Genomic DNA, 24,994 nt, shown 5'->3' with positions numbered 1-24,994 from the left:
ATGACCGTGGACTCAAAAGGCCGCTGCATCACACACTTTACGATGGTTCACTTCTCTTTCAGTGAGAATTTAAAAACGTGAACTTGAACACATGAAGAGCAAGAAGGGCTTCAAGCCTGGGGAGGTGGGTTCTCTTCCCGGAGCCCATTTCCTTACGGAGGCCGCACGTGGCCACACTCATCTGACACTTCTTGCTTCCTGTGCGGCTGGGGGACGCGGGCGGGCGGGCGGGCGGGCGGGCCCCTCCATGGGCTGAACGCTCAGCAGCAGCGAGAGGCGGGGCTCAGGAAGCGCCTGGCTGCCACAGCCATGGTTTCTGCAGCCTCCGGGGGCCCCTCCACCCTCCCACGGCCAGGGCGCCCAGACGCTTGCTCTGTGCCAAAACTGCAGGCCGTCGTCACTCTGGCCCAGGGTTCTGAGCAGGGATCCTTCCCGGCCCCTGCGGGCGGGTGGAGGGCTGCAGCCTGGCCACCCCTGAAGCCCCGGTGCCAGCTCCACCCTCCCCAGGCTCCTTCCCGGCCTCCTGAGTCTGCTTGCGCTTGTTAAAAATACATAGTGCCATCTGCAGCAACGTGGAATTCCATACATTTATTTATAATGTGACTGAGGCTTGTTTTAAAGATGAGCTTTTATCTGGGAGATGGGGCTTCCGTGGCCCAAAGGGAGCCACACTCACCTAGGGAAGCACCCAGCCTGGCTCGGTGCCCTCCCTCCGCCCGGGGCCACTTGCTCTGCAGCACAGCAGCCCCCGAACCACAGCTCCGGGAAGGCACCCAGCGTACACCCCCTAGTGAGGGAGAGGTGAGGAAAAGATGGAAACCATAGGCCTTTCCTGGGCCAAGGGGCCTCCCTGTACTGGGTTAAGTGGTGTCCCCCGTGAGACATGTGCACCCTGATCCTCAGAATGCGACCTTATTTGGACATAGCGTCTCTGCAGATGTGATCTGCGAAGCTGAGGTCACGCTGGAGTAGGGTGGGCCCCCAATCTAATGAGTGGTGCCCCTGTAAGAAGGGAGAACGCACAGACACGAAGGGGAGAAGGCTGTGTGATGACGGAGGCAGAGGTTGTGGGGATGTGGCCACAAACCCAGGGACTCCTGGAGCCCCAGAAGCCGGAAGAGGCAGGAAGGACCATTGCCTGCAGCCTCCGAGACAACCGACCCTCCCGACACCTCAAGTTGGGAATTCTGGTCTCCAGATGGAGAGGATACATTTGTGTTGCTTTAAGCTGATGTGTGGTTTTTAGTTACGGCCACCCCATGCCATTCACCCCCAGGTGAGTGTGCTTCCCAGCGAGCTCTGAGAAGCACCTGGCACATAGCAGGTGCTCGCCACACATCTGTCGAGGCCTGAGGGGTGCCCGCAGGCCTTGGACCCACTGCATTTCCCTCCAGCCGACCTGGTACCTGGGAACCAAAAGGAAGTGGTGTGTCTGCCAGGTGGTTTCAGAAGAAACCACAGGCCACGTGGGTGGGTGGGGGGCACTGTCAGGTGCTTCTGAGGGATGGGCTGCCGTCGGGCAGGGCGACGGGGAGGGCCTCCCAGGTCCCTGCCCCCCAGACGTTTTAAGGTTCTGGGCCCAAGGGAAGCCCCACAGTCCACAGACACAGCCTGGGTCCTGGTATGCGACCCCGGCCTCGCTATGCCCAAAGGACCGCAGGGCTGAAACGAGAAATGCCCAGAGCAGAATCACATGTGGGTGCGGGGGTCTGGCAGGCACTGCCCAGGCCAGCTGGGCCGCTGTGTCACAGGGGCCAGGCGTCCCCCACCCCCGCACCCCTGCTGCTTCTCCACTCCCGCATTCCCTCTGCACCTCCTGCAAGGTACCGCCTGGACCCCCAGGCAGTTCGTCTTGGCCTGGGGTTATGGGTCCTCTGATAGCACGCCCAGGGCCCTGGGGGGCGGGGGGGCATCTGGAGCTGGGCCCTCACCCACACTCAGAAAATCACGGAAGCTTCTCAGAGGGATTGGTGTCCAAGCTGTAACCGGAAGGGATGGTGTGTCGGGCAGAGGGCACGGCATGGGCAGAGGCCTGCAGGTGAGGGCCTGGGGTGCGCTTGGTGCAGCTGAGAGAAGACTGGAGAGGAGACGTGGGGCCACCGCGGGCACCGGGGTTCATTCTGGGGGCAGTGGACAGCGGTGTCTATCCTCTCCCCGCCGTGCAGCCTACATGGGACACTAACTGGACGGTGCACCCGGGGGAGGGCATGGCCCTTTCACTGAGGGTCTTTCTGGGGGAGACCAGACTCATCTGTGAAGGGACAAGTGAAAATAGCTTTATGAGGACCTACTGGGATGGGGTGGGGTGGGGGAGGGGGCTCAGAGGTTGTCGTGACCCCAGGATCTACCATCTCAGCTGTCCCAGGAGCCACCACTATCCAACCGACTGTCTTGGGTTCAAATCCTGGCCCTGCCACTCATTTACTGCAATTCTGGCCACCGAAATGCACTCTGAGCCTCAGTTTCCCCACCTGTAAAATGGGAAGCCATGCCTACTCTCAAAGCTGGTCATGAGTCGAGAGGGAATGACCAGCGGTGTTGGGGAGAGGAGGGATCCTGGGCCGCGGAGGGGTGAGGCTCGCCTCAGGACATGTCACTGATATGAAGCCAAGTCACAGAATGCCACCGCCAGAGACAGCCCTGTACATCGGTGTCTGGGGCGGCCGTGACAAATTGCCTCTAACTGGAGGCTTAAAACAACAGGTATTTATTTCCATGAAGTTCTGGAGACCAGAAGTCAGAAATCCAGGTGTCACAGGGCCGTGCTCCCTCCAGAGGCCCCAGGAGAGGCTCCTTCCTGCCCCTTCTGGCTTTGGGGGGCTCCAGGCGCCCCTGGGCGTGTGGCCCCATCACCCCAGTCTCTGCCTTGGTGGTCGCATTGCCATCTCTATGTCCCTCTCCCGTCTCTTCTAAGGACGCCAATCACTGACTGGACATAGGACCCTCCTGGGTAACCCAGGATGCTTTTGTCTCGGGGTCCTCCACTTAAGGACACCCGCCAAGACCTTTTCTCTAAATGAGGTCACATCACACGTTCTGGGTGGACATGAAATTGAGGGGCCACCATCCAGCCACTGCAGCCTGTTTGGATGTTGTTTACTTCATTTCAGTCTTTCTATGGCCGTGTATTGATCCAAGCTGCTTGTATCCCCATGACTGAGGTGTGTCTGCATCTTTATTTCCTATCCATTCAGAAGGCCAGACTGACATCCCCAGGCCCTCTGAAGAGAGCTGAGCCCGAAACACACATGGTGCCCACGTGTGACATTCCCTCCCTCCAGGCTCAGGAGGGGTGGACGGGCCGGGGCATATAATAGGCACAAAGACTCTGGCCCCTGCCCAGTCTCCTGTTCGCTCTCCACTCTGGCCCTCCGCCTCCTCTGAGCTTGTTCCTTCCACAGCACAGTGCAGGGGCCCAGGTCCCCACGACTCCAGGGACGCGAGCCTGGGAAACGGGAGGGCTGCACATCCTTAGTCAACACCGGAAGCTGGAAGGAGCTTGAGAGAAAGTTTTCTCCTGACCGCGCTGTGGGCTCGGGGCTTGTTGGAAGAGCCACGTGAGTGGCAGCCTGTGCGGCACGAGTGGGGATGAGAGAGTCTCCTTCATCTGGCAAAGTCCTCACTCCCCCTGTAGGTCCTGCAGGAAATGTCACCTCCTGGCAGCCCATCCAGGAGGGCCCGAGGGCAGCTGTCCCAGAAGCCCACGCGTCCCCACTGCACAGCACACTGCTCCATGCTGATCAGCTGACCCTCTGGATACCCTTCAGAACTCCTGCCACGTGCTGGGCACAGGCAGGGCCTGCCCGGAACCCAGCAGTGATCCAGCCCCCCCAGCCCCCACCCCGTGGAGTCCAAAGCCAGCAGGGAGATGCACTGTGGCCAGGGTCCCAGGGAGGGCCGGCAGAGCCCACTTCCAGCTGTGGGTGATGGGTAGAAAGGGTACATCACACATTTAACGTGTGTTGGATGAATGATGTGAAGAACTAGGCAGATTTGTTAGGTAGACTGCAGGGTGTTTCAGGCAGAGAAGGCAGAGGAACAGGCTGGAAATACAGGCTTGGGGGCCCTGAATAACTGGGAAGGAGTTCAGAATGGAACCACAGCTTGCACAAGTGACTGAAGAAGAAATTAAAACCCGAGTAGCCCTGTAAGCATGAAAGAAACTGCACCAGGAGATACAAATCCTTCCACAAGGAACACATGAGGCCCAGATGCTTTCTGAGCAGGGTCGACCTGTCATGGAAGGAACAAATAATTCTAACCCCAAAAATGTCTTCCAGAAGAAAAAGAGAGAACGCTCCCCAGTTTGCTTTGTGAGACTGGCATAAGGTCAGTTCTCAGATCAGAAAAGAATAGTAGAAGAAAGGAGAATTACAGGCAAATCTCATTCATGAACTTAGATGCAAAAATCCTAAATGAAATATTAGCAAATGGAATTTAGCAACATGTTAAAAAGATTACTACATTATAAGTCACGTAATGCTAGGCACCCAGGACGACTCTACTAGAAAATCAATGTAATTAATTAGCAAAAGAGAAAAGCCACAGGATTTTCCCAAGTGATGTACAAAAGCCCTTGATAAACTTGGATATCTATTTGCAATTAAGTCAAAACCCCTCGGCACACTAGGAAGAGAATGGAATGCTTTATTTAACCTGAGAGACTGCATGTTGAAAAAAATACTAGAATCAAGAGAAATTTGGAAAGCATTTCTATAAGATCAGGAACAAGACAAGTATGCCCATTATTACCACTTTTATTCAACATTTTATTGAGGGCAAGTCCTTGCTAGTAGAGAACAAAAAGAATACAAGACATAACCAACAAACAAAAGATGACAATTCGTGAGAGAGTTTAGCAAGGTGGCTCATTTTTTTAAAAAAAATCAATATATCTAAGTCAGCTGATTTCTATATTCCAGCAACAATCAGCAAAAGACATTTTGAAAGAAACACTATGAAATAACAAAATTTAAGCTACCTAGGAATAAATCTAAAAAACGCAGAAGCTTTTGATGGTGACAATTATAAAATCTGTTTCAAAGACGTTACAGATGACCTAAATAAACAGAGAAATAGATCATGTTTTTGGGTGGGAAAACAATATGCAGTTGTGTTAATTCTCCCCAAATGGGTCAGTGCAAGTCTAATCAACAGGGACGTGTGTGTGTGAGTGTGAGTGTGAGTGTGTGTGTGTGTGTATGTGTGTGTGTGTAGTTTGATAAGCTGATTTAAAAATATCTATGGACTCGTCTTACTAAGGAGACCACTTCATGGACTTGTGTAGATGTCTCACCACTGCGCTGCACACCTGAAGCTGAACAATATTGAATGTCAACCATAAATACATACACATGTAGTCATGAGACATGGATACAGCAGAGGGAATAGAGTCAATGGAATTGTAACAGCCATATACGGTGTCAGATGGGCAGTAGATTGGGGGCAGGGGGTTACCACTTTGTGAGGGGTGAAATGTCTAACTAGTACATTGTTTTCTACACCTGAAGCTAATTTAAAAAAATGTATATGGAAAAGTAAAGAGCTAAGAATAGCTAAAATAACCCTGAAGGTGGGCAAGGTGAGTGGCATGGGGGAGGGGAACCTTGCTCAGAAACAGTTAAGACGATGCTGAGAGAGACAGAGGCAGCAGACAACGGCCTGCACCCACGTGTTGGCTTGGCTGATGACCAAGTCAGTGCCGTGGCACCTGGGGAAAATTATTTTCTCCAGACAGCAGTGCTGGAAGCGTGGGCTATCCACGTGGGGGGAAAATGAACCTGGATCCCTACCTCACACCACACACATACAAAATAAAATGATTTCCTGGGTTAAAGCCTTACACACGAAAGCCAAACTTATTAAATTCCTGGAAAGTAACCCTGGAAAATACCTTTAGGACCTCTTGGTAGAAGAGAATGTCTTAAATAAGACACAAAAAGGGCATAAATCCTAAAGGGAAAGTTTGATCAAATTTATCTACAATGACATCAAGAATTGCTTGTCATGAAAAGATTTGAGAAAGCAAGCTAAAGGTTAGTCCACAGACTACGTAAGGACCGCAAATCAGTAAATAAAAGATAACCCCACAGGAAACTGGGCAAAAGATGAAAACAAGCCTTTCACAGAAAAGGAGCGCCACACCGTCTGTAAACATACGAAAGACGCTCGAGTCCTTAGCAGTCAGGCCACGTAAGTGGACACGGCAGTGCAAAGTCACTCAGTGCCCCGAGACTGGCAAAACTGCAGGTGCCATGCTGATTGCTAGTGTGGTAGGAGGGTCACTGCGGGAAGCTTTCTGCCACCACCTGAGAAAGCTGAAAATTCAGACATGCCGTGATCTAGCACCTGTGCTCTCCGTCCCTCGACGGAGGTCGGCAGACACGTGCACGAGCACTCAGACGTGTGCTGCTGACAGCTGCAAACCCCAGGAGGCCGTCACCGTCCGTCAGCAGGACGATGCCATGCCCCAAAGCCCCAAATCACAGAGGCTCTAAAAGCAAAATGCGTTTCTCCCTTTTTTGGGGGTAATTTGACTGGTGGCAAAACCTGGCCTGAGCAGACACAAGGGCATTGGGCATCTGTTTTGTCTCATTTCGCGTGACTATCCTGACATCGGATGCAGAAAAATCACTGCAAGATTACATGGTGCCACTCGGTAGGGATCACACAAAATACACAGAATTTAATGTTTTACAAGATTTAGTTTATAGTATAATATAAAATAAATACATGCACGATGTGTCACCTTTGTTCTGAAATGCACCTGGCCCCATGGGCTCTGGATGAGGGACTAAGGACCTGTCCGGTCCAACGATGGACCCTCTACAGACGGGGAAACATATCTATCAAGATAAACCTCAAAAGCATAGTGATGAGCCAAAGAAGTGGGCCATCAAACAACCTACGTGGGAGTGTTTCCTTCATGTCAAGCTGGGAAGCCGGCAAAGTGAGCCCTGCTTAGTGATGCGAACACAGGTAGTGAAACATCTGGGAGATGGGACAGTCAGTGACTCCCAAGGACCCTGCTGTCCCCTCAAAGTGTCCCCTGGCTCAGGCCAGCACCTCCCTGATGTCTCCAGGACACAGGAGCGTGGGACAGACCCTGTCACTGATGGGCAACGTCCATCAGATGAGTCCAGGCCTGGACAAATGAGCCCAAGCTCAGGCCGCACAGGCTGGGGGGAGGGGAGGAGAGGAAAGGGGGGCTGTTGGCGTCGCCCCGCGCTCACCACTGACCCACATAGCCATGCCCTTCACTGTTCTGTACAGGGAGCCCCCTTCCCGCCGGCTGCCGGTGTGTGGCATTCTCACAATTTGTAAACAGTGTTCCCTCCTTATTTATTTTCTCTCCTTAAACGATAAGCTCATTAGCGATGGGAAATATTTCTATTTTTGTCACTGCTGTAAACCCAGAGTCCAGCAGAGCTTTACTCAGTGGGAGCACAAATCGTTCTTGAGCAGATGAGTCATTAATAATGATGATAATGACACCAGGGAACAGAGAGGTTGAGAAACTTCCTTAAGGCCACACAGCTAGTAAGGCAGAGCGGAGATCCATGGGAGGTGCCTTGCCCATGCTACGCCAGTCCTGCCCTCCCCCTTTCAGCGTTGGTGCTTTCACTGGAAGAACACAGGGCAGCTCAGGGTGGGTGCCGGCTGCACCCTTCATCACCCCCTTTGCAGCCTGACTGGCAGGTCAGGGGATGTCCTCTGCTCACAGGGAGCCTATCCTCCCAGGGGACACCCAGTGACCCACCCGGACGCTGGAGGCTGCAGCGATGCTGAGACGATGGTGGTCAGCGCCCAGCAGAGAGGGGCAGGGAAGCAGAAGGACCCAGTTAACTTACTTATGCAAATAATTTAACTGTGGTACCGTGCGATACACAAATAAAACCTAAGGGCACGGGCAGTGCAGGTGCCCAGGAGGAGGCGGAGCCAGAGTGAAGGAGCGCGGCGCCCGATCCCCCAGCCCGAGGGACCTCTCTGCAGTGTCCCTGCTCTCACGTACGGACTCCCTTCTGCCCCCTCCTGCATAAAGGTCACCCTACAGCTCTCCCACTCATGATGGGGGGGAGGGCTCAACTGCAGCCAGACAAGAGTGACTCTAACAGACACGCAACTGTGACCTTGGCTGACCTAAGGCCCATGGGGATGGGTGGGGCGCCCAGAGCACGTCCAGCCTGGCCTGAGGACAGCGGTCACTTCCCCAGGACGGAGCAATGGGGCTGCTACTGAAAGGTGCACAGGACCTCACGAGGCTCAGGGAAGGGGCCCATTCCGGGGACAGGGCCAGGGGCTCGAGCACATGGTCCACCAGGTGGTGCCACCACCCGCCAGTCCCTTGGCCCCTGCACCCTCCCAGCTCCTCTGTCCTGTCTGCACACAGATGCTCGGGCACCGCGGGCCCCTCTGCCCTCTGGATGGTTTGCACAGTAAGTCCAGGAGTGCCCTGGGCCCATGGGGCGGCCTGGGCTGGGGGGGGCGGGCACCATGAGTGCGCCCGACGTGTGGACAGGGACCCTCAGCCTGGGACGGTAGAGGAGCGGGCACCATGTGAGGAAGATGATGCTGCCTTGTATATGACATATTAGCTATTACACACGGACACACACACAGATGCAAAGTAGAGCAATATTAACACAGGAACAAAGCAGGTCCACGTGCCTTATAGACTGACCCCTGAGTCCTCACAACAGCCCCTGGGGTGGGGCACGCCATCATCGTCCCCACTGTACAGATGACAAAGTGAGTCCAGAGAGTCTAAGGGACGTGCTGGCACAGGTACAGGTGGGATTCAAACCAGGCGGTCTGGCTCGGGCCCCTTGCCTAACCCCTGTCCACAGCGTGACACCGAGGGTGGCGGGCCTAGGGAAGTGCGTGTGTATACAAGAGCGGGAGGCCGTGGGGCTTCAGAGCAGGCTCCGTGGTTTCCGGGATGAGCTGCACGCAAACCCTGCAGCGGCAAACCCTTGACTCAGCAGGAGTCCAGATGGGCCGTGGGGCAGGGCGGGGCGAGGCATCCAGGGTAGGCGGGGCATCCAGGGGAAGGGCGGGGCATCCAGGGGCGCGGCGGGGCATCCAGGGGTGGGCCGGGCAGCCAGGGGCAAGGCCTGCAGCAGCTCTCCAAGGAACTGACACTCAAGAATTCATTTCATTAAGCACTTGCCAACCGAGCCACTTTTCTTTGTATATAAAAATGCCCTCCCGGTCACTCCAAGTCTTATATAAGAACGATTCTTTGGGAAGATTCTTGCTCAGGGTGGCCCGGTCACATGGTCGCGCATCTTGGGGGTGGGGACACCCGCGGTGAGAAGCCAAGCCACAAGGGCAGGCAGCAGCAGAGCTCGCACAGCCCCGGGGGGGGGGGGGGGGGGGGGGGGGCGCGTCTGTGTGCCTGCCACAGAGCCCTGAAGGGGCCCCCGGACAAGCGCTCCTTTTTAGGTCAAACACTGAACACTTGAGTTTTCCTAATGCATCTCGTCTCTCACCCTCGGTTATTAGCACGTTGGGACCAAAGAGCCAGGCCTAGCGAGAACTCCTGCGGAGTTCTTAATGGCCCTCGGCCTACACTGATCTTATTTTTAGCAATTTCCACTCCAATTACTGCTCAGTGAAAGCATAGACATATCGGGAACTTTTCCATATCATACTTGCTCCCAAAGAGGCGGATGGTGGCGAGGGATACAAAACGGGCCCCAACGGTCGGTCCCCTGGATTCAATGCACAAACACTGAGCTACAGATGCAAACTTCCCACCCATTTCTTGACGTTTTTCTCCTGGAGCCAGAGCAAAGGGAACCTGGGGTGATTTGATGGCGGTCAGCCCCACGACAGCAGGCAGGCAGGCTCTGGCCCACGGCCACCGCGGCAGTCGCGCTGTAAGCCTGGCACCAAAGCCACATTCCTGCTTGGAGCTGGATTTAGGAGAAACGTAGCCATTGCTTCAGTGACTTCGCCTCCCCCGACTTCCTCTGCAGGAAGCATAAAGCCATCAGGAGGAAATGCAAGATTTAGACAAGGCCTTGGAAATAATCGATTGTTTTCTCTCTCCCTGGGATGAAAAGATGCTGTGAACATCATCATTCAGGAATTCTGAGAAAAAAACCAACAGAGGGCTGGAGGGTCCCCAAACAGTCCACAATGAACTGGGACCACTTCTCAGAGCTCCACTGCCAGGAAGTAGCTGGGCTTTAGAGAGTCTAGCTACTTCCCGCTTCAGGGCCTTTGCACATGCTATACTGACTCCCCTGAACACCCTTCCCCCATACCTTTTCCATCTAAGACACTCACTCCTACCCACTCTGAAAATCCTAGCTTGCATTTACAACCTTAACATGCAGGCAAATCGCCTGGGACCTTGTTAGAATGCAGTCGGAGCGAGCAGGAGCTGGGTGGAGCCGAGCCCTGCATTTCTAACAGGCTCCCAGGAGATGCTGAGGCAGCCGGTGGGGGGCCCTGCTTGGAGCTGGAGCTTCTAGAGCCCTGGCTGCTCCATTCTTCCCCTGACCTGTCTGCAAACATGCTCATGCTGACCACACTGCACCCCGACCGCCCACGATACCCTGGGTCTCCCCCAGGACTGCCATGTCCTTGAGGGCCCAGGCCCGAGGACCCAGCCCAGGGCTACGAGGTGCCCGAGTGCAGAGTCAAGTGGAGCAGACATCTGTTCCTAGCGCCTCGGCCTCCCCCCTCTCCCCCCCCACCGGCAGCCTGATCCCCATTACTGGGTCAGGCAGCAGCAGGAACATGCTTGGAGGGAGGAGGCTGGACAGCATCTCGGAGGGCTTTGTTCTTGGAATGTTCTCATTCCTGGTGAGGGTGTGGCTCAGCCTCTGCTCACAACCTCTTGTCCACGCCATGAAGCCACGATGCACGATGCCCACACTGAGCTCGTGGACGAGGTGCCTGGGTGGAGTGGGCGGGGCTGGGCTAGCGAGGAGCCGGAGTCAGTGGGGACTCCAAACCCACACTAGGATCTGAGGCCTGGCAAAGGGAGACCTTCTGCTGGGACCCTCCAGCCTCAGCTCCTGGCACCAACGGGACATGTGTCTTCCTCCAACCTGAACACAAGTAACCCAGGTCACACACCAAGGGCCCTGGGGTGCTTTCTTGGATAAGGTGGTTTCTGGGCTCACCTCTGGGCCAGGCCTCCCGGGAAGGTCAGAGGGAACCACATGGCAGATGCTCAGGACCCGAGGACCTGATCACCATAGGACCCCCTTCTGGTGCTCCCATTTGTGTCCTCCCCCCACAGCTCTGGGACCTGCTGGCCAGCAGTCGCTCCGTGGGCCCACTGGTCCAAAGACTTCTCAGAAAAAGCCTACAGACACCAGGGGACCGAATGGCTTGGCCTGGAGAAGGGCTGGTGTCCCTGTACCTGGCCTGTCCAAGGGGAAAATGGCAACTATGGACTCCCTGTCACTCAGGCCTGCCGCCGCCACCTGTGACCAGGCGCTGGCCAGTCTACTTTGTTGGGAAACAGCAGCTCTGCCTGATTCTGGTTTGGCCAGTCCAGTATGAAAGTCCACATGTCACTCTGGAGAGCGAGGGTCAGGATCAAGGGTGAGAGGCCAGGAGGAAGTCATGGAGGGTTCCTTCTGTCGGACAGTAGTTTTGCCCCTTCCACCTGCCCCCTTAGAAAGAAGAATCTATTCCAGTTCTGTCCTCATGGGGCAGGGTGAGCAGCTCCTTGTTCTCTGCTTGATTCTGATCAGAGAGGCCGAGTGACTCGCCCAGAGTCACACAGCGCAGGCAGCACCAGGTCTCCTGACCACTTCCCACCGCACTGTCCACAGAAACAAAGTAAATTTCCCAGACACTTTTGCTGGAAATCTTACCCTAATGTGCGAGGGTCTTTTGCTTGCTTCTCTTTGTGAAAAGAGCTAGTTTTGCAGCCGCTGACAGCTGCACCAGCACCTGCTTACTCGGACAGGTCTTGAGAGGGGGACCTCTCGAGGCCATCTGGGGACAGTGACAAATTCTCTCTGAAAACCTCAGCTCCTGGAGAGGAATCCACGGACCTGGGAGGCAGCTCTTCAATCACAGCTCTGTTTCTCTGAGTACTGGGAGCTCGGGCGAGTCCCCAACCTTTCTTTTAGCCTCAGTTTCTTCATCTGTAGAATGGGGTGATGTAAGGGCCTCGCAGGATGGGCCAGGCGCACTCCCCCCCTGAGCTCGGCAGCAGAGCCCGTGTGGCCGCCCTCTCTCTTCCTGGTGGCCATGTCTGCCCTAGGTCAGCGACGGGGCATCACTCTGCCCCGCCCTCTCTCTGCAGGACTCTGCTCCCTGCACACCCACCTGGGCTGGGGACGCACGCCAGGGGCCCGCAGAGACCTGTTCACAATTGAGTTGATCCCGTTTAATCTCGTCTGTTTACAGCAGTGCATAGAGCTTGGTCTCCCATGACAAACCTCTCAGCTAACAGACTGTTCCGTGCAAGCTCACTCCCATGGCTACAAATAGCCCTCCCAAAGCAGTCCCCAGTAATTCTCTGGAAGGATGCTGTGTGGTTTGGGATGACGAGAGACTGGAAACACAAACGGGTGCTAATTAACGCCACTGCTCAGAGAGAATGCTGTGATCAGTGGGACGCAATCGAGAAAACCCTGAGAGGACACGGGAGGCTCATCCAGGCAAACACGGTCAGGTCACGTGAGGACCTGGCCCCGCTGAGGGAACGCCAGGAGGCTGCTTCTGTTTGCTCACCTCGCCTCCTGAGCAGGGCGGCTGTCTGCTCACTTCTCAATCCTCTGATGCCCCAGGCAGAGGTGAGACTCAGAGTGTTTGCCAAACAAAAGAAAACAAAATGGAAGGATACTCAGACCACCTTGAAAGGCAGGTATTTGCAGAATGAAAGAAGAGAAACCTGGAGGACTCTGCTTCAGAGGGGACGAGAGTTCCAGAAGGCAGCTTCATCTATTCAGGCCAGAGACCCTACGAAAGGTGCCACCGCGGGTGTGGAAACCCAGCCACGGGCCACGGAAACACTGTGGCACTTCTCAGTAAGTTAATCACAGTTACTGCACGATGACGACGAAGCCGTAGTGCCACTCCCAGGGCATAAGCCCCTAAAGAACTGAAAACAGGTGTCTAATTACTTGTTCACACAGGTTCGTAGCTGCACCATTCACAGTGGCCCAAAGTGGGAAACGGCCCAAGTGCCCATCAGTGGCTGAACGGATAAACCAAACGTGGTCTCCCCACACAGTAGACTATTACTTGGCCCTCAAAAAGGACGGAGCACAGACACCGCTTACAATATGGATGACCCGTGACAACATTCTGCTGAGCGAGGGAAGCCAGACACAAAAGGACACAAACCGTATGAGTCCATGTGTAAGAACGTCCAGAACAGGTAAATCCACAGAGACGGGAAGTAGACTGGTGGTTGCCAGGAGGCGGGGAGGGGGATAAAGGGTGACTGCCAGTGGGGACAGGGTTTCCTTTTGGGGTGATCAAAACTCTCTGCAGCTAAAAGGTGGGGGGATGGCTGCACAGCACTTTCCACGCACTGAACTGAACTGTTCACCTTTAAATGACTCAAATAGTAAATTTTATGTGATATGTATTTTGCCACAATTACAAAAATAAACAGTTATGGGGCCAACAGGGGCCTGAGAGGGGAGCTTCGGTGGCCTTGCAATTTGGTCAGCAGGCCCCTTCTGAGATGTGGACGGTGAATGCGGTCGCCTCTTATACAGATGGCCGTGCAAGACGCTTCCTGCTGCACGAAGCGTGAATTCACGCCTGAGCCCATTATTATGAGGCTCTCTGCACATGGCCAGGGGTCTGTTGGTGGCACAAGTCATGTGCTGTGACCTCAGGCGGGTCCCTGCAGCTCTCACAGCCTCAGGCTGCTCAAGTGCAAACGCAGCGGCTTCAGACAGGCCCCCCCCCCCCCCCCCCCCGGGCGGACCCCTCTGTTCCCATCTCCCACCCCAAGGAGGATGGCTTTCCAAGCAGGCTGCATTTGTGAAGCGTAATTCCCCACTTTAGAGTAATTAGAGGTAAATGTCACTGCCAGCCAGAGCTGCTGAATGGCAGCAGTGGATGGAACAGGTCTGGAAAATTTCTACCTGGAGCCGAAAACATGCTGGCCTGCACGGGGTTCCACGGCCACCCTTCCAGCTTCCTGAGGCTGTCCGATTTGGAGCAGTGCCCAGATCCCAGGGACAGCGTGCGAGGACCTGAGGACCCATGGGATCCACAGGACTCAGGCCGAGAATTACTCAAGTCTTTCCCAACTTACAATTCCCGACTCTGAGAAACGCATGCGGTCCTTTAGGAGGAGCGCTACTTCTGAAGGAACCTCTGGGCACCCTGGGGAGGCAGCTGAGCCCGTTGCCATGGTGATTAGTAGGCAAACTGAGGGTTTCCAAATTTTTACAACCCCAAATCTGCTTGTGCACAAACGCGAGGCTTTAGAATTTGATGGGAGCGGCGTCCTTTAGAAGAGAGCTCGAGGTTCCCGAATTAAGTGGGAAGTGCCGTTTCCCAGGCGGGTGCTAAAACAGCGCAGAGAGGGCTCGATGGAAAACTGACTCATGTTGCAAAGGGCAAGTTCACAGGCACTGCTTGGCTTTGGTCCTGCTCTCCCAGGGGACAGGGAGGCAGGCCAGGGCGGTCCAGACCGGCATCGTCATCCTCCCACTCAACAGGTCCAACCGGAATCCCTCACTGCCTCCCGCCTGTGCGCCTATCTTCCCTGCATTGGCCCCCAGCAGCCGCGGGCACTTGGTTACCACCCCACCACCCGGGTCCATCCTTCACGGATCCCCTGGCCCCTGGGCTGTGGTCTAGGGCAGAGTGACATAGGAGAGGGACAGGGTTGCCAGCCTGAAGGCCATTTCTGCATTTGTTTATCTTCCCGTACTTTATGTCAGCCCTAGTTTTGGAAAAGTTAAAAACACACAGAGAGAGGGGACCCACTGGCCAGGGGCAAGCAGGAGGGTGTTCTAGGGGAGGTGGCAGCTGGGACTCCTGCATTCCTTTGGCTTTTGAAGGCAGAATTTCTAGTAACTGGGCACTCAGGATGGGCTTTCCAGGATGAATGGGGAATTTAGAAAACTGTCTTCACTTCTACTGAGACTGGAGAGAAAAAGGGCCATTTTCAGTTCTTCTCCCAAGGCACTAAGGCACATGAAACTAGGCTGCTGTTGTAAAGGGAAGCAAAAGCCTCGTTCCAAATTTACCTACACGCTGCTAACGACGGAAGCTCATTGGGGGGCGGGGGGCGTGAATACTGCGGCTGTACCTCAGAGGGAGAGCGTCCTGCTCGTAACCTGAGCAGGAGGTGGCAGCGGGGTGTGACACGGGTGCCAGGGTGGAGAGGTGGGGTGATGGCGGAGCCCTTTGTCACTCCCGCCTGGGACCACAGGGCTCGGTGCTGGCATGGGAGGAGCCCCGAGTGTCACCTGTAAAGGTGTGTATTTTAATAAGGGCTGCGAAGGTGCTCCACTGCTGGCCGCCGGAGCTCACGGGCTCTGAGTGCAAGAACATGCAAGGTCAGGCTGACGAGGACAACACACAGAACAAAGGAAGCCACCCATAGCTCCAGCTCTGATTGGTGGCACAAGTCAAGACTGCCGTAGGAGCAGCAGGCCAGGCACCCAGTAAGCCGTGCACGGATCTGTGTCCAGGTCGGGCTTCAGGCGCGAGTACCAAGGGTTTGGAAGGTTGCCTTCTCACCGAGAACTGGCTAAGCCCAGAGCAGCGGAGGCCGGTAGGCTGCAGGGTGCAACTGAGGGCAGCCAGGGCATCCGGTCCTGGGGCTGCCACAGCCTTGTGCGCCCTCCCCCCTCTCCTGCCCTCAGGACATCCTGAGGTGTGCTCCCCTCGCCCCTTAGGTCACTCCCATGCTTGCTTCTGGGGTGCCCTCTGCAGAATCCCACACCCGGTTCCCTGGCCTAAGGCCTCTCCGGTGTCCATTGTCACTGCACGGAGCCGCGTGGAAGTGTGTGGCTGACGCGCACGGACTGGTCCACCGCTGACACGATGGCTGCATGAACACACCCCCGTTTCCTGGCCGCTGCATGTGAATGGAGTCTCGCTTGATGCCGTGAACACTAGGGATCTTCTCGCGTGTGTCACCGGGCACACGTGTGAGACGTGTCAGTGGTGTGTGTGCCACACAGTGGCCTGCTGGCGCTCACAGTACATGTAGCTGCCATCGCAGTGGACAATGACACCTGTTCTCCAAGAGGTTGCAGGTGGGGTCTTTTCCCTGTAGTTTTCTTTTTTGAAACAAAGCGTATCAACCTGAAAGGGTGGTGAAAGGTCTGGCAATGTGCGGCCGTGCAAGGGTTGCGATGTGTCCCCCAGGAGGCTGATGAAGAAGTCCCGAGCCCTGGCGTCTGTGAATGCAGCCGTATTTGGAAATAGGATCTTTGCAGATGTGATTACGATGTAAGTTAAGATGAGGTCGTACTGGCTTGGGGGGGACATTGGGACACCGACACCATGTGACACCGTGTGACAGCAGAGGCAGGGACTGGAGAGATGCACCTGTAAACAAAGGGTGTCGTGGCGCGCCAGTGGCCCCCAGAAGCTGGAGGAGGCAGGAGGGACCCTCCCCACGAGCCTCAGTGGGAGTGCGGCCCCCATGACACCTTGGTCTCGGATTTCCAGCATCCAGACGACGACGACACCTTTCTGTGGTCTTAAGCCCCCAGTTTGTGGCCCTTGGTGAAAGTAGCCCTAAGAAACGCACACAAGCAGCACTGTCCGTCCTTCCCTGGCCCCGCCTTTGTCTTGGTGACCAACCAGATGGGCCTTCGCTCTGTCGCCGTGAGAGCAAGCACAGCCACACTCCTGCACAGCCCCCGGTTGCGGGTGGGCATCAGAACCCTTCTCAACACGGCGCTGCCAGCCGGCCACCCCCACTCACCTAACCTGACCGGCAGGGAGGATGGCATGGCCGTCCTGTGTGGGAGGCTTCCGAGAGGGGAGAGGAAACGGGCAGCTGCTCTGCCCCTGGCTGTGCCCTCAGAGGCTTGGCGAGGTGCTAGGGAGGGAAGCAAAGCAACCTGGTTCATTTGAGTCACTCCATGCGAGGACCCCATAACGACATGCCACCCGCAGTGCTGCGTGGAGGCCTTCAGAGAGCGCGTGAACCTGGGAGCTTCACGCTTGACCTCTCCGGCCTGTCTCTGGAGCCGGCCGGGGGAGCAATGGCTCAGACCGGGTGGGGCTGGAAGGGAAACTGAGCCCAGCTTCACTGCCTGTGGCAGCCCTGCCTGCTCCTTCCCGTAGGCTCCACTGTGGGGACTGACTCTGGGGGTCACAGCTGTTCTCCCCATTAGTCCAGTTCTGGGGCTCAGGACCAGAAGGCAGCCGCCCACCCACAGAGCTAAGCTACCTGGCCCGACACGGCAGGGGACCTGGCCGCCCTCTGCCTCTCCTGCTGCTTGGTGGTGAGGTGAGGGTGTTTACTGTGCCCTCCCCACCCCCTGTCCCCGCAACACGCTCCTCAGAGTACGCTGAGGAATGAAGGGCAGTGTGGAAAGCGCCAGACCCGAGCTGTGCAGCTTCCCGCCCCCTGCCATTGTCCCCTAGGGCCCCCTCACCGGACTCCGGCCCTTCAGCCTCTCTCTGGGTGCAGCCATGGAAAGTGCCATTTTTCCAGGTCAGAAACGACGAAATATTGGCAGTCTGATAAGGTTCAACTTAGCAGACCCTTTGATCAATCGTTTCTGCTCCAACAAATATTTATTGAGGCCCCACCCCATCCACAGTGGCAGGCAGGCCCTTGGTGACCCCAAATGGGGCCAGCGCCCTCAGAGACTTGGGGCCACCAGCCTGGGGGTCCCTGAGAGGAGGCCCTCCCCAGGCCAGGGGGTGGGGAGCGAAGCAGAGGGTTAATATTCAAATACCAGTGTGTCCAAGGTAAGAGGCTGGCGGGGGGGGGCGGGAGCAGAGGTGCCGGGAGAAGGGGCGGCAGCAGGACCAGGCCATGGGGGTGGTGAGTGCCCAGGACGGGGACCCAGTGCCCAGCTCTGGGTCCTGGACAAGTCCTTCCAGGTAAAGAGTTTAGACCCGAGGAGGGGGTGGGGCTAGGGCTTTGCAATGTATGTTGGGACGCATTTCCAGGCCTGGGGAGGCCCAGGGCCCAGCTGCGTCCCAGGTGAGCCTCTGCCAAGCCGGCCCCCTAACGTGGCCCACAGGTGAGCAGCTGGCCTCCTGAGCGCCCACCTGCAGGGAAAGTCGGTATCACTGGTGCCCTCAGGAAAGAGGGGGTGGCAAATGTGACCTGCAGGGCCAGAGTTTAGAGCCACATATTCTCTCTCCCTCTTTCTCTCTTTATAATCCTGTACAACTGTACAATCCTTCCTTAGCTTGCAGGACGCACCAAAACAGTTAGTGGGGTTGAATTTGGCGCACTAGCCATCGTCTGCCAAACCCTGCTGCTGTGAAAGACAAGAATGTTAAAAAGCTGGAGCAAGGAGACCCTAAGTCAGAGCGACTGCCAAAACGAGGGGATGTCAGAACAAATGACACAGCCACTCTGGTGAAGACGCAGATTTGGCTCTGGGCTTCCCGGGGGCAAGGTGAGGGCTGCAGCTAGAACCAGAGGCAACAGTAGCCCTCACAGCTTTCCAGGACCCACGGACCCTGGGGCGGCTCAGAACGAATGCTGGGAGGTGGCGGCGCAGGAGTGAAGAGGGAAGGTTTCACTGGCAAGGTGGGCTCCACCGCTAGCTCACGTGGCCAAAGCTTCAAAGAGGCTTCACAGAATATGAACGCCTACCAGGTCAGGCAGGTTTAAGTGTGATTTGGTAGATGACGGGGTGATTTTAGCTCAGTGTTACCTGCATGATGCATGGAGGAGGCCACTGCACAGGCAAGAATGAACCCACTGGGAGGGAGAAACGTTCTCGGACCTCAGGACCAAGGTCCCGCGTGAGCTGGCACTCGCATCCTGCCGAACTCTCCGGGGTGCCGTGCAGCGGGGGCCCGGCCAGCAACCCCACCCCAGGCTGTGCCTGCCCTGCAGGTGAGGTGCAGGCCTGGGACTCAGGGACTAGATCACGGGACACAAGTCCGGCTGCTCAGAGCAGACTGACCAGGCCTGCGGCTTATGAATACAGGAATCCGGGGGAATGGACACTGACTCGCAGGGCGACACCAAACCCTGGGCGACATCAGCCCACATCGAGACGCTGACACCACGCAGAACCCTTTTCATTGCGCGTGGTTAAAATAAACCCAGGACTGGAAAACTGGGCAGGGACACCCTCGGAAAGGGCTGGCAGTGTCCCCGAGGCTGGCTTTCCAGGACCTGCAAGGTAAAGAGGAATGGATTGCCCAATCTGGAGAGGTGTGTCCAGGCTGGTGAGCTTCGTGGGGGCCGGCGACAGCCCACAGGCAGCCAGGAGACGGATGAGGGGTGAATCATTGCGGCCGCTATTCACCACTTGCCCGTCATCCATCACCCTTCACCTTCTCCCCGCTGCAGCCTGAGAACCCCGTCAAGGATCCCCAGCTTTCTCCACGGCCATGCCTCAGAGGAGGAAGCGCCCAGCCCCCAGCCCAGGGCCTGTTCTAAGCACTTCCCGTGTATTAATCTTAAGCTTTACAACCCAGAGGGGAGTGTACTAGATTCGCACTGCGGCTTTAACAGATTGCCACAAATTCAGTGGCTTAAAACAACACAAACTCGTCTTACGTTTCCATAGGTCTGACATGGGTCTCACCGGGCTGAAACCAGATGTGGGCAAGTCTGGCTCCTTCTGGAGGCGCTAGAGCAGGGTCCTGCCTTGCCTCTTCCAGCTCCCGGGGGCCACCAGTGTTCCTTGGTTTGTGGCCACATGCCCCAAGCTCTGCCTGCCCCTCTTCTGTAATCACAGCTCCCCCTTAGGACTCTGGTGATGCCATCAGGCCCGTCTGGATAATCCCAGGTAACGTCCCCGTCTCAAGATCCAAAATGTCATCACATCTGCAAAGTGCCTTCTGCCATGGCAGGTCACACAGTCACAGGTTGGGGGGACGATGTCTTGCGGACCACTCTTTAGCTGACCACAGAGAGACACTGCCATTCTTTTAGCAGGAGAGAGGGCTCTAAGGGGAGACCTAGCCCCGGGACCCCACTGGGGCCCCTCGATTCACGTTTTCTGTCCTCATCGTTCACAGACATTCTGCTTCAGTCTTGAATGCCACCCTCAAAACTCTCATTTTAAGCTTCTGGCTATTTTGTGGCTCCTTTAAAACTCACTCTTCCTGATGCCCTAGGCCTCAGTTAACCGGGCTGGAAACTGGGTACAGCCCTGACACCGCGGCAGCCAGGACCACCCTGGGCGAGCGTGCCCGGAGGAGCGGCCCTTCCTCTCCCAGGAAGGCAGCTCTCCCTAAAGATGAGGGGAGCTGTTCACGTGGGAGTGACTCAGTGATAGATGGCACAATAGCGTCCAGCCTGCCTGCTGGGCTTGCTCGGGTCCAGGGGTCGGGCCTTCAGCGACCAGGACGGACAACCCACAGGCTGCCCCAGCGACTTCAGAAACCACCAAGCCCTCACGGTCAGGGCGTTGTCTGGTTTGACCCCTTGTAAAGTCACCCTCAGGCACTGCATGACCTCAGGGCATCTTTAAGTGTGAGAAACGAGAGTAATACCACAGTTAAAATGGGGTTGGGGGCGGGGATTCAGGGCTGGGGCGAAAGGAGTGGCTGATGCCTTGAGATCGCCAGGACCCACGGGTCCAAGGGCCTGGGGGCCTTCCATCACAGTCAATGCAGGATGTGGGCCCCAGGGAGCCCGTGTCCCCCGCCTCCATCGTCACTCCTCCTTCTACGTGGCAGGGGAAGGACGCCGAAGACTCTGCACCACCGTGGGCACTTGTGCAGACATCTCGACTTGGTGTGGCCGAGGTCTGGATGCAGCTGCCCCACTGAGCACCTGGGCCCGGGGTGTTCCAGAGCGTACGTGTGGTTTCACCGCCTGGTGCTCTGGTGTCCATGCTTGGTGGGAGCAGGCCACAGCTCTGGCATTTACCAGCTGAGCAGGGCAAAGGTGCACTCACCCCACACTTGCCGCTCGGTGCCTCAGTTTCCCCATAGGTGAAACGGGGGTGGTTGTGGGGTTTCAGGAGAAGAACGCCACTTACGCTCTTCCCACGGCGCCTGGTACCTCAGAAGCCGGAATCAATATTAGCCACCCGAATAAACGTGAGCCAACCTAACTGAGACGCGGGGAGGATCTCCCCACAGACTTGCCGGTTCCTAGCTTTCCCACAGCAGAAGCTTCATTACCCTGCTGGGGCCTCATCGGAATGAAACGTAATTGCTCTGCCCCTAGGAAGCCTCTGCTGGGCTGGGAGAAAGGCAGATTTGGGTGGCTGTCCATGAAGCACTTAATTAGGCAGAACGGGTAACCCCATCGGCTTTACAGAAACCCGGAGAGCTGCGTTTTCTACGGCGATGCTGCCCCCGGCGGGCACAGAGGGGTGCGGCCCCTCCCTGGCGCCCCTACCTCCTTACGTGGAGACTCCATCGGGGGCCTTCTTCCCCATCTGCTCGGAAACAACTACCTGGGCTGTTTCATTCACACCTGTCTTGCCCCAGGCCAAGTGCAAAGTTTGTTGTTATGGACTGAATGTTTGTGTCCCCCAAATTCCTATGTTGAAGTCCCAACCCCCAAGGTGCCTATTTGGAGACGGAACCTTTATGGAGGTGATTAGGGTTAAATGAGGTCATGAGGGTGGGGCCCTGATCCGAGAGGGTGAGGGACCTCATAAGGAGAGACACCAGAGCATGCTCTTCCTCTCTGCATCACGTGAGGGCGGAGAGAAGGCAGCCGTCTGCAAACCAGGAAGAGAGGCCTCACCAGGAGCCAACTCAGTGTCCATCTTGGATTTCTGGCGTCCAGAACTGTGAGAAATCAATGTCTGTTGTTTAAGCCCCCGGTATTCTGTTATGGTGGCCTGAGCTGACTGAGACATTTGTGGTGGCAGGTGTGACACCCACCAGGCCTGTTTCCCCATCTATAAAAGGGGATGGCAACAGCACCTGTCCCCAAAGCTGCAGAAGTATTAAACATCCTAATTTCACTTCTATGTGTTCACAGAAATGACAGTGGTCCATGGGGAACTCGCAGCCCAGTCTGCCCGTGACCTCCCAGGATGGCCCCATTTCTGGGGCTCTGTGTGTCCACAGGAGTTCTACATGCTTTACTCACACTGACACCCTCACAACGACCCCCTGTCCTAGTCCCCATTTTACAGAGGAAGAAACTGAGGCAGGAGCTGCCACATAACTTGCCCAAAGTGACAGTGAAGGACGGGGATTCAAACCCACACCTTCCAGCTCCAGAGACCTAGACCAGCTGGGAGGGCAATGTCCCTGAAACAACCCAGGCTGGTGACTGTTGCAGACGGAGGAGACTTTACTGGGGCAGAAGAGGAGGATTTAAGAGGTTGGGTGGAGACGGATGAGGACCATTGCTGCCACTCTTCCTCGGTGACACCCATAAAATAGCCAAGAAACACAGGATTTCATGGCACAACTCCACAAAGTGTGACTGATAGCTTCCACCAACGGGAGTCACGTGTGTCCCTAGGCCTAAGGAGCACACTGAGCCTTTCTGCAGAAAGGAGGCTGCAGGCCCCACTGGGGATGGCGGAAGGAACTTGCGGGCTGGGACACCACGCCTCAGGCCACCTGCTGCCCGTTCCCTCAGCACAGGAGAGGACCGGCTTCTGGACTCTGGGGTCTCTGAGCTGGTTCTGTCCACACCATGCCAGGAGCTTTGCGAGCTGAGCCTGGTTCCTTCAAAGAGGGGCCGTGGCTCACCCTATGGGGCTGTTCCCAGACGGGACAGGGTGAAGGCGTGTCACTGGGGCAGTGGGTGACCTGACGAGAGCAGCTGGCTCCAAGGCACCTTCTGGCTCCATCCAGCACCAGCAGGATGTCTAGTGGGCATCTCAACCCGACAGGACACGGTGGAATGCTGCATCTCCCACTCCAAACCCACTGCCCACCCCAAGTCCCCGAAGACCCCACGGCCGCCTCGCTGTGTGAGAAAACCAGAAGTTCCCCTCATCTGTCAGTTTTACCCTCAGAACGGGCCCTCAGTCTGACTCTTTCTCTCACCCCAACATTTGGGTGTGGAAACAGCCTTTTGAGGGCCTTCCTGGCTCTTTGTGTGAGCGTCCCGGGGCTGCCATAACAAATGATCACAAGCTGGGTGGCTTCCAACAACAGAAATCTATTCTCTCACCGTTCTGGAGGCCGCAAGTCCCACATCAAGCCTGCAGGCTCTGTTCCAATCTCTGCCCCCACTTCTGGGGCTGCCGGCAACCCCTGGGTTCCGTGGCGTCCACCTTGTGTAGACGCGTCCCTCCAGTGTCTGCACTTGGCCTTCTCCCCACTTCCTGACTCTCCTTATAAGGACACCTGTCACTGGATTCAGGGCCCACCCTAACACAGGATCATTTCATCTCAAGTCCATTAACTAATTACGTCTGCAAAGACCCTATTTCCAACAGAGTTTCCTGGTGGCCATGAGTTCTGGGGGGATACGAGCTAACCCATCACCCCCTCCAATCCATTCTTCCCTTTGGAGTCAGACAAGCTGAAATGCACACCCACACACCACGTGTCACTGCCTGCCGCAAAGCCTTGTCCCCATGTAAGTAAAATCTGAATTCCTCACCACGTCCTTGGGGGGAGGGGGAGCATCTGTGCCTGCCTCCCGACCCTCCCACCTCAGTCCCCACGCTTGGACCTTCTGCCCCTCAAGGTCCCCGCCAGTCTCCACCTCTGGGTTTTCCTGGCAGCGGCTCCCTCCGCCAGGGGGGCCTCCCAGCCTCGGGCTTCTCAGCTCCGAGCTCCCGGGTGACCTCCTCGGAGACACGACCCTGACCTTCCCCGCCGGCCTGCACCCTGTCAGTCTGGCTTATGTTCTCCACAGCATCTGCCTTGTGGAGCGTCATCTTGTTGACTTATTACTGCCGACCGCACTGGGGGCAGCCCCGGCGAGGGTGTGGCCAGTGACAGGTGGACTGGTGGAAGGAAGGAAGAGAAGAAGCAACTGGAAACTCTTCTCAGCTCCGTTTTCTGAGTGGACGGTGACCTCACTAACGGAAGGTCCCATATGGTAGCTGCCTCTGGCTACTTATATTTAAATTAACATGAAATACAATGAAAAGTTCAGTTCTTCCGTCACACGGGCTGCATTTTAAGGGGTCAATAGCCATGTGTGGCCAGTGGCACCAAATCTGGCAGATGGGACACTTCCTGAAAATTCTACTGGAAGGGTTGCTCCAGACTGACAAGTGAGAGAATTAGAGGCCCTGGGCCTCTGCTCGGCCTCCCGACTCCTCCCAGACAGGCGGGAGCCAGGCTGGGTGTGGGGAGGCACCGCTGCGCCATGCTAGGGACCTGGGGGTCCGGTCCCCAGCCTTGGTCCCGACGGGGCATGAGGCAGGACCTGCCAGCAGCAAGAATGGGCAGGACATCCCCAGAAGTGGAAGCAGAGGACTGTCACCCGCATGTGGGGTGGGGTGATTCTGACTGTGGTGACCTTGAGCAGGAGACTCTGGCATGTCCTGTGGAGATGGCGACAGGCGGGGACAGTCACCGCTTGCCCAGAAGTCCTGAGACTATCTTCCAGGCTTTAGGAGGGGCTGAGGCTGGGGGCGTTTACTGAGCTGATGGATGGATGTGGCAGGGGTTGGGTGGGGTGTGAGGGGACGGATGGCATGTCACGCGTGTGATCTTGTTTCCCAGGCCTCGTCTCAGGGAGGTGGGCACAGATGGGAGAGAAGCTTCCAGCTAGGTGGCCGGCCCCCTCGGTCCCCTGCATCCGGGTGACAGGGGCAGTTCCTCTAGGTCTGCTGGACACACGGCGCCTTCCCCCAGAGCAATAACGTCCCCTCCTGCCTTCACCTGCTCACTTCCTGTTCTTCCTCAGCCATCCATTCTTGCCTTTCAAACACATGCGCCTATGGCCACCAGCCGGCTTAAACACAGCAGAACGTCCAACCATCTTTCCCTTAATACG

General features: G+C 56.4%; 1 protein-coding gene across 1 annotated transcript in view; it reads right to left on the bottom strand.

Moving 5' to 3' along the window:
* The window catches only part of SHANK2 (SH3 and multiple ankyrin repeat domains 2), a 471,028-nt gene that overhangs the window by 88,970 nt on the left and 357,064 nt on the right, over positions 1–24,994 (bottom strand).

Source organism: Rhinolophus ferrumequinum, chromosome 11 (genome assembly GCF_004115265.2).
Source record: "Rhinolophus ferrumequinum isolate MPI-CBG mRhiFer1 chromosome 11, mRhiFer1_v1.p, whole genome shotgun sequence".
In the NCBI taxonomy this organism is placed as follows: Eukaryota; Metazoa; Chordata; class Mammalia; order Chiroptera; family Rhinolophidae; genus Rhinolophus; species Rhinolophus ferrumequinum.
This window is presented reverse-complemented; position numbering and strand designations above follow the sequence as displayed.